Source organism: Empidonax traillii, unplaced genomic scaffold (assembly GCF_003031625.1).
Source record: "Empidonax traillii isolate 1590-97213 ecotype Southwest subspecies unplaced genomic scaffold, ASM303162v1 scaffold1670:size75979, whole genome shotgun sequence".
NCBI lineage: Eukaryota > Metazoa > Chordata > Aves > Passeriformes > Tyrannidae > Empidonax > Empidonax traillii.
Window position 1 is genome coordinate 1 of NW_020956863.1, and position 8493 is coordinate 8493.

Below are 8493 nucleotides of genomic sequence, written 5' to 3' on the forward strand. Positions count from 1 at the left end.
ACTTCCCTTTACATGTCAACAGCAGCTGGTGTTGAGAGATTAATAGCAGTTTCTGGTTTTATAAGTTGACCAGATTTATTCTCAGTCGTGGCACAGGTAGTGTCATGATTTAAATCATTTAAAACCTCAGTATCTCCTCTCCAGATGGCATTGGCCATTATGGGTTTGTGTGGCAAGGAATTTGCTTGTTTTCACTGCTTTTTTTTTTGATCCAAGATATGTCAAAGCCTTTCTGTCGCTCTGCTCTGTGTTCTGCTTAACCAGAATAATGCATGTCTAAGTCTTGTGTTTAGCTGAGTTAGACCTACAGTTCAGGGTTATGTTACTGGGATGGATTTACAGGCAGATATTTGGGAAACATTAGTGATCTGTACCAGATGTCATTTCTGGCCCTTATAGCCCGCTCTTGTCAAGAAAGAAAGATACTTTGTAGTAACCCTTAGGCAGAGTAGCAAAAGCAAAATATTTTGATCTATCTTGGAACAGTGGTTTCAGCCTCCTTTACAAGTTCCCTTGTTCTGGGCTGTATTTCATGTAGGGCAGATGAACTTTAGAACCTCCAAAAGAGGTTTTTGTTCACAGACACTAAATTTATGTTGGCCTGTTACCATGTTTCATTACCCTCCTATTTTAAATAAATAAGTCCAACTGGGCTAACTTATATTTCTGCTTTTTATGAATACCCAAAGTACCTACAGGAACTGTGTTCCTGTGCGTCGTAAAATGGCAGTAACTAAAACTCTTGAGTTGTCAGTAATAAAAAATAAATTCCCTCTCAGAAGGGCACTTTATAAAAATGCTTTATTTTGGAAGCTCACTGCAAGAGGAAAACCTTGATCTTGCTTATGCCATTGTTAAACAAACCGTGCACTTGTGTGAGGAAGGGAGGCGAATCTGTGGCCTCGTAGTAGCAATTAGTGCTAGAAAAGCTTGATTTTTTGTGGGGGTTTTTTTGTGTGTATGTGTTTGTTTTTTTGTTTTTTTGTTTTTTTTTTTTTTAATTTTCTTGCTGGTCTTTTTGTTGGTTAAATAAATGTCAACTTCAGTATATGCTGAGGATGCTTTTAAAGAAGTAAAACAATTTGGGATCTTAGTTCTGGTGGAATTGATAGTACTTTTGTCACATGCATCATGATTTTTTACTGCAATGACTGCGCTATTTTAATACTCATATGGGGTTGGGGTTTCCCAGGTTTTCTGTACATCTGAAAAATGCTGCTGAAAATTAGGAATGTTTCAGGAATATGCTTCAGCATTGCCAAATTAAGGTAATGTCTGTCCAGGTTTTTTAGGTTTTTTCCCCCCCACTTGCCCCGGGCTTATTAATCACTGCTCTTGCATTTCATCTGTAGAAGAAGAGGCCCTGCTAGATACCTGTAACTGCACTACCTGTATGGAAACCTTTTGTGCCTGCCTTTAGGTGTGGGAATTACTTTTAAAGGTCTAATCTCAAAGGCAAAGTAGTACTTGGATTATGCCAAATTATTAGTTAACTAACAGAGCCCCTTTATGCCAAATCAACATTTGCTCTGTTTAAGTTTAGCCAGCCACCTTCACAAGTGTTCTTGTTAAAAAAAAAGGTAGAGATAAGTCTCTGCCTTCACCAGAAAACAGTGTTCTATAAATCTAGTTGCCTGTTGGCAGTGCTATCTGGGCTTGGGTGTTTCTGTGCTCTCCCAAGAATATTAGGATTCAGAACATCTACCCATGATGCCCTGGATGTCTGGGAGCTGCCAGGAGGATATCTCTTCACAAAGTGTCTTGGGAAAACTCTTTCCTACTGGACTCTATAAGGGTGTAGGAGAGTGCTAAGAATAAGGCCCTGATAGATTCTGATCTTGAAGTGTGTGAAACCGTGGTACATGCAGATAACAAAATACATATGGATGTGGCATTCTGAAAATCTGAAGGTATGCTGAGATGATTTAGCTTTCATTCTGTTACCCTGTGTGAAGTTCATGTGGAAATTATTCAGAAATAATCGTTTCCCATGCCAAAGGTCCTCATGGCTCTACAGCTGTGCTTTTCCAGACTTCTGTAGCATCCCATATCCACACTGTGTTACATACCCAGATACCACATCAAAAGTTTAAACCTGTGAAGGTTAGAAATGCTGGATGTAGGCAGGAATCTTCTTCTAATACTCAGTATAAAAGGTGATTTTATTCGTTCTGATCAGGCTTTATCTAATTTAAATTTCTGAAACACGGGACTTTTCATTAAGAAGCCAGTTGCTTACAGCTTAAGAGGTCATCTAAATGTAAATGCAGAAGTTCAGTAAAGCAGCTGAAAGAAACTACTCTCCACATTTTTAAGAAAGATCGAGAGTTGGGAAGTGTTCCAGAACTTGCATTTTACTGGATCTATCTGTGAATGATTGAATCTGTTTCTCTTCAAATCTTTACTCTGAAAGAGTTGTATCCTAGTTACTAAAATACCGTGTTAAGTTTATTTCTAAAATACATGCTCATACAGTGTTTGTGTAAAGTAATACTGCTGATTTGAATAGACAGATTTGCTTTTAAATGTAAAAGCGTCTTAAAAATCTTTCTCATCTGCTAGAGACTTGCTAATGAGGGAACCAAAGCCAGGAAAAAAAAGAACTGAAATGTAACCAGGAGGTTACTGCTTGATTTGAAAGACAAATTTGAACTTATGTCTTGTTTTAAAATCCCTAATCTACGTTATGAATTCCTCTCTAAACTTCAATGAATTTTTGTCTTCTGCTTGCTTTCCCTTCTGGAGAGGAGGGTCCTGCATAGTAATATTCAACCTGCTGTCCACAAATCGCTTGAGATGAGTTTAGTGGAAAGAAATGAAGGAAACAAACTTATATTCACAAAACTTGTAATTGGGTTCAACGACCCTCAACCAGCACAGAAGTGTTTTCAGGAGATCTGTACTGATATTCTATCTTATTTTATAACTTTTAGCATCTAAGCACATTGAGGAAAAATAAGTAAGTCCTGTTTGTGTCAGGAAGTTGAAAACTTAGTGTCTTCTGCAAAATTTTCATGCTGCCAGATTTGGTTAGTAATAGAAGAAAATAAAAGGTAACTTGAGTAAATCATTTTAATATAATGCTCTCGTAATTGAATTTGGAGGGTTTTAGTTAAATCTCTGGCTTGGTATAAAACAATTAGAAATCTGAAAAACTAACAGGACAATTTAGAATTTGGTTTGTTCACTTTCTTTTGTTCTAGACTTTGCAGGTCCTCTTCCCCCTCAGTAATCTTTACCTCACTGCATAATATGTCGTGTGTTTTGTGAGGGTATTGCAGATGTAATTGTGCAGATATGCATGCAATGGTCTTTTGAGGGCTGCAGTCTTTGGATGCTCTACTGAAGTGTCCTTTTCTGTTTTTACTGAAGATGGAACATAAAACTTTGCCAGCTCACTGCTTCTTTCTTTGTGCTTCCGTTTTGTAGTAATAATTCCATGTTTTCCTTTAATCTTCTTGCAAGGTTCCGGTTTACTCTTCACTCTTCTGCCTGAAACATTCTCCCTGTGGGCAGTGGTTTGCCAATATGTAGTCGCACAGTATCCTTCCATTACATAATAAACAGAATATAACAAAACAAAGTAAAAAACCCTTCATTTTTGTTCTATTGCCTTCAGTTACTTGTCATTTACTATCTGAATATACACGACACAGATACCAGAAGGTGGGAACTATTTGGATAAACACAGGGGCTCTAAGGCCCCTTTGGGATAAACAGTTTTTATTATAACATATGAGTTATAATCTTAAAAAAAAAAAAAAGAAATAAACATAGGCAGGTAGGGTTGTGAGAATACACAGTTTTTAGAGACAGAATCATCTAGAAGGAGCGCTGACCATTTCTTAAGTTGCCACCCTTCTCATTTGAAATATAGTATCTATTGAGGGGTTTGCACTGATTTTGATCAGCAGTAGTTGTAATTGGGGGTTTTGAAGTGATTTGACTTAATGTGATTTTTGTCCTCAGTCACAGTGAGAAGCAACCATTTCTTTGCCCAGAATGATAGGGCATCACTCACTGGGAAAGGAGCTGCATCCCTCCATTCCTTTGGCTGAAGACTGAATGTTGATTTGTCTTTTGTCAAGTGAAATTCCTGAATTTTCCACTTCCTTAGTTCACTGTCTGTGCTGATAGAGAGGCGAGACAAGACAAAACATTTTTACTTTTATTTTCATTGCACAAGTCCGCGATAAAAAAATCGGAGCATTAGTGGATGAGGCACAGGACAAGCAGATAGTGGGAGCAGAAAAACATGTGGGTTTGGTCATCGAGCAGTCTTAGTTTTTCCATAGTAAATCTTATCTTTTTCCGTAGGAAAGAAACACGTTTGACTGTCTGAGTCTGTGTGTTCTAACTTTGATTCAAAATACATGTCATTTGCTTATATTCTGTTTGGGGACCTTGATTATTTTGGTTTAGTTTCTTTGTAATTCCAGTAGTTTGGGTTTTTATCCTGGCCTGCAAACGGACCTCCAGCAGTCTGTGTTTGTAGCTGGGCCGTCTGTTCTAATGAAAGTGGAAGTTCTTTGGTACAGAGTGAAACTGAACTGAAAATGAAAACAGAAAGGGAAATACCAGATATCTGCAGCCTAAGCTGTTCAATAATGTACTTTCCAGTTATGTCACACAGAGGAGAGCATTTACTGTCTTCCCTTGTCTTAATGGTTCTCTTCTTTTTTTGTCCAATATTAAATTCTATTGGTGTATTCTTCACCAGTTCTCAATATTGTTCTTTGTCTAACCCCTTTATGACAAAAGAGGGTTTTTTTTTAATGATTTCTGTAATTTTTCAAGTTTCTGTAGTGAAATAGTATCTTTTTGATGCTCAAGGTAACTTGAAATAATTTTGAAAGGTTCCTCTTTTCTCTGTACACACACAAAGTGGATAGTGATTATATTATTGTCTTTACCACTGATTAAAAGGGATAATCTCAGTCTGACACCACTTAGTAAGGCTTCTGGGTGTTTATAAAAAATAAATTACCTTTGCCCCTTGTTTACTAAACACTCATCATGGTGTTTTTGTAGCAGACTCTGCAAACAAACCCAAAGCTCTCAGTAAAGATGCTGTCCTTAAATGCATTTTGGTTTTGGTCATTTTAAAAAGTTTTAAGCTTTGAAGTGACGTATCACTCATGGTGTGTTCTTATCTCACCACATTCATTAGGCAGATCAGATCAGAAGTAATTGGAAGTTGACTGGATTATTTTGATCAATTGTAGGCAAAGTTAATTAAATACCAGTGTTTTTTATGGCCAAGCCACTTCTTTGGGCTGATGGAATGCTGACAGCAATGTTGTAAATTCCTGTCAATCTGCCTGTCACTTGTTGGTTATGAAAGTACTGAGAGAAATGACAAACAAATCTGTGAAATGTTAAGGGAAGAGTAAAGGCATGTTAAATTTTCTTTTATTTTTTAATCCCTCTCAGCCTGTTGAAGCTGCTTGCCCAGATGAGCTTTCAAGGATGCTGGTACTCTTCAAGGCATAATTTCTCACAGAAAAACTCGATTGCTATAAAGGAATTACATCATTTCACACTCCATGTCCTCCTGGACAAAATAAACTTAAAATCCATCTAGCTGCCTTTAAAGCAAGTGTTTCATTAGGGTGCTAATCCAAAAAGTCAGTAATTTCCATGTCTGCCGTAGTGAGTAGTGCAGAGACTGTGGAGCGACCTGTGTATTCAGTGTTAGGATTGGTCTGTGTGGGAGTCATCACCTGCTCACCCCAGCCTTGATTTATGTAACTTCTCTGTAGTCTTGTGTTTGAAAGGGGAAAAAAAAAAAAAACACCTCGAATTCCTTAAAGTAGAAAAGTAACATTATCACAAGCTGTTTCCTTCTGCTGTTTAGCGTAACTGGTTTAAAGTTTGGGGCTAAGGTGACTGAGGTGATAGTTATCTCAGGCTGTAGAGCTTGCCTATACTTAAGGAAGGAGAGGTAGGGGAAATTCTGCATTTAAATGTGAATGTGTTTTAATTTTGGCAAAACTGCAATAAAAGGTAATGGGATGGGGGCTTAAGCGGAGCAGTCCAGACTTAGCAATAACAGCAACCAAAGACTGTTCTGTGCTCCTCTGCAACACAGAAAGCCTGTTGACATTTATGGGTAGGAGGTCTAATTAGAAGTGAGACCAATTTCAGGAAATAAAAAGTCATCAGAAGACACAAAGAGCCAAAAAAATGAAGGTTGGGTATTTTTAAATAGTTTGATTTTGTGTGATCTGCCCTTGCTTTACAGTTGGGCTCTAAACCAGGAGTCTTCCATCTTAATTTGTTGGCTTAAGTATCATCACAGAAAGAATTGATCAGCTCTTGTGGGACAAAGGTATTCCCTGTCTTCTGGTGCATTCACACAGCCACCACCACCAGGACTGTGCTTCCAGTCCTGCCTCTCCGTCTTCCACGAGTGCAGTCGGATACCCTGTGCTGTCCGTGCTATTGTTAGGAATCCAAACTTCCCGAAACAACAGCTTCTGTTTTCTTCTGGAGTAAAAAGAAACTGCAAGCCAATTGTTTTTTTCTATACCACTTTGTAACCTGGACACTGAAGTAAAATCTGTACATATGACTGCCTTCCAGTATCTAGCGTTTCCTAATGTTTTTAAACAATTTAAATATTCAGTATTTAATGCTGTGCTCGTGATTTGCAAAAATGTTTGAGAGGAAGTATTGAAGAGGCTGTTGGTGTCCTACAGCTGCTTGTCTCCAAAGTACATACCAGGAATTTCACCTCACTGTTTACTGGTGATACCTGTTAAATACATCAGAGCAATTCCCGGAATGAGAAAATCAAACTAAACCGGAATGATGAGGGAAAGTAAGATGGAAGTGAGCAAGTTCATGGTGATATTTTCTGTAGGTTTTTAAGTAACCTCATATGAGAGCTCTTAAAATAACATCCATCTAGAATTCTGTGCTGTGTTTTGCCATTCCTTCAAAGTACGCACATTTTATCAATAAAAGGAAACATAAATACAGCAAGCATTGCAGAGATAAACCTTGCAGGTGTTGTCAGAGCCTGTCATTTTCAAGTTTTCTATCAAGTTTCGGTATAGTAAAAGAATGCTGGGCATTATTTAAATTTTGTGAAGTGCTTGTAGTTACATCAGAATCCAATATTGACCTCGGTACTGTCACCCCTTTTAGCTGCAATAAGAAGCACTGCTAGAGCCTTTTCATTATTCCAGCCAGCTCCCTCTCAGACTGGAGTCATAAATCTTTGTGGCTTAGTTGCACTTTCTGAGGAATACAGGGAGTCATAAATTAAAAATTAGATTCAGAATCCTCATAATTTTTACATTTCTGAAAAGTTAACTCATTGAAAAAAAAAAAATGCATCCCACCTCTTCAGTTGAAATGCTGGAGTGGGTTTGTGTGTGTTAGGTTTAATGTTTTTCCGGATCTGTTCTTGACATGTGTGTTCCTTAATTTTTAGCTTCTAAGCATAACTTTTCACATCATGTTTTAACTTCTAGAAAGAGTATTTGATTTTTCACATATGCTTGGAATCTTCTTGGTCCCTTGAGAGTGCTCGACTTGAAGCAACCTTGCAGGACGGGTTTTCCTGACAGTCTTATAGAACCCTCAGAGAGCCAAAAACCTCGAGACATGGGAACGTAGCTCTGGCTGTGGAGTCACATGAACCGAATCTGAATTCATCAGAAAAGCTGAATCACTGGATGAGTAACTGTCCATAGCTATCAAATGACAGAGCATCATGTGTGTTTGCCAGGCAGAGCTTCAAAAGCTTTGAAGAAAGGATTTCTGAGTATGTCAAGCTTTAGGGTTTATGAGTGGATGCACCCCTGTGTTTCAGTTGAAAATAAATCTCTATGCATTTGCAGTGTATCAGAGATGTTTGTGTTTGGAAAATAATGTGCAATTAGTCATGGTAGTATTTTCTGGATTTAAAAGTCTACTCTGATTCAGCATAATGCTCCAGGTTCTTGTTTCTGTATTCTAGATTTCTGGTTTCTTAAGTGTGTTTTCTCCTTCCTTTTGCAACTTTTAATTAATTAAACCAGAATTTTGCTCCAGCTCTTAACATTAAGTCCAGCGAAAACCTGAAGCTCCCAATTTGACTTCTGGATGTTGAGCCAGTACTACACAAAATAAGTGGTGTAGCATTTTGCACAAAACTTTAGTACTGGTAGATTAAAAAGGAGATTCAAAATACATGATTTTATAGAATACATGATATCTGTAATGAGACACTTTATGTGCTTTCTTACAACCAGAGTTAGTACTTACCTAGATAAAGGCATACATTATTTATATCAAACAGAACAGATGAAGTGAAAAAAAAAAAAAGACAGAATGTAACTAAATTCCTGGAATGGTTTTAGTTGGTGAATAGATGTCTGTGTGGCTGAACTTTGTTATGATACTATAAAAATGTGTCTGCCATAGGGGAGCACAAAACTCCCTTGTAGTTCTGTAATTGTTTTCCAGTAGCTAAAATAGCTCTAGAGCAGCAGCTGACCACTC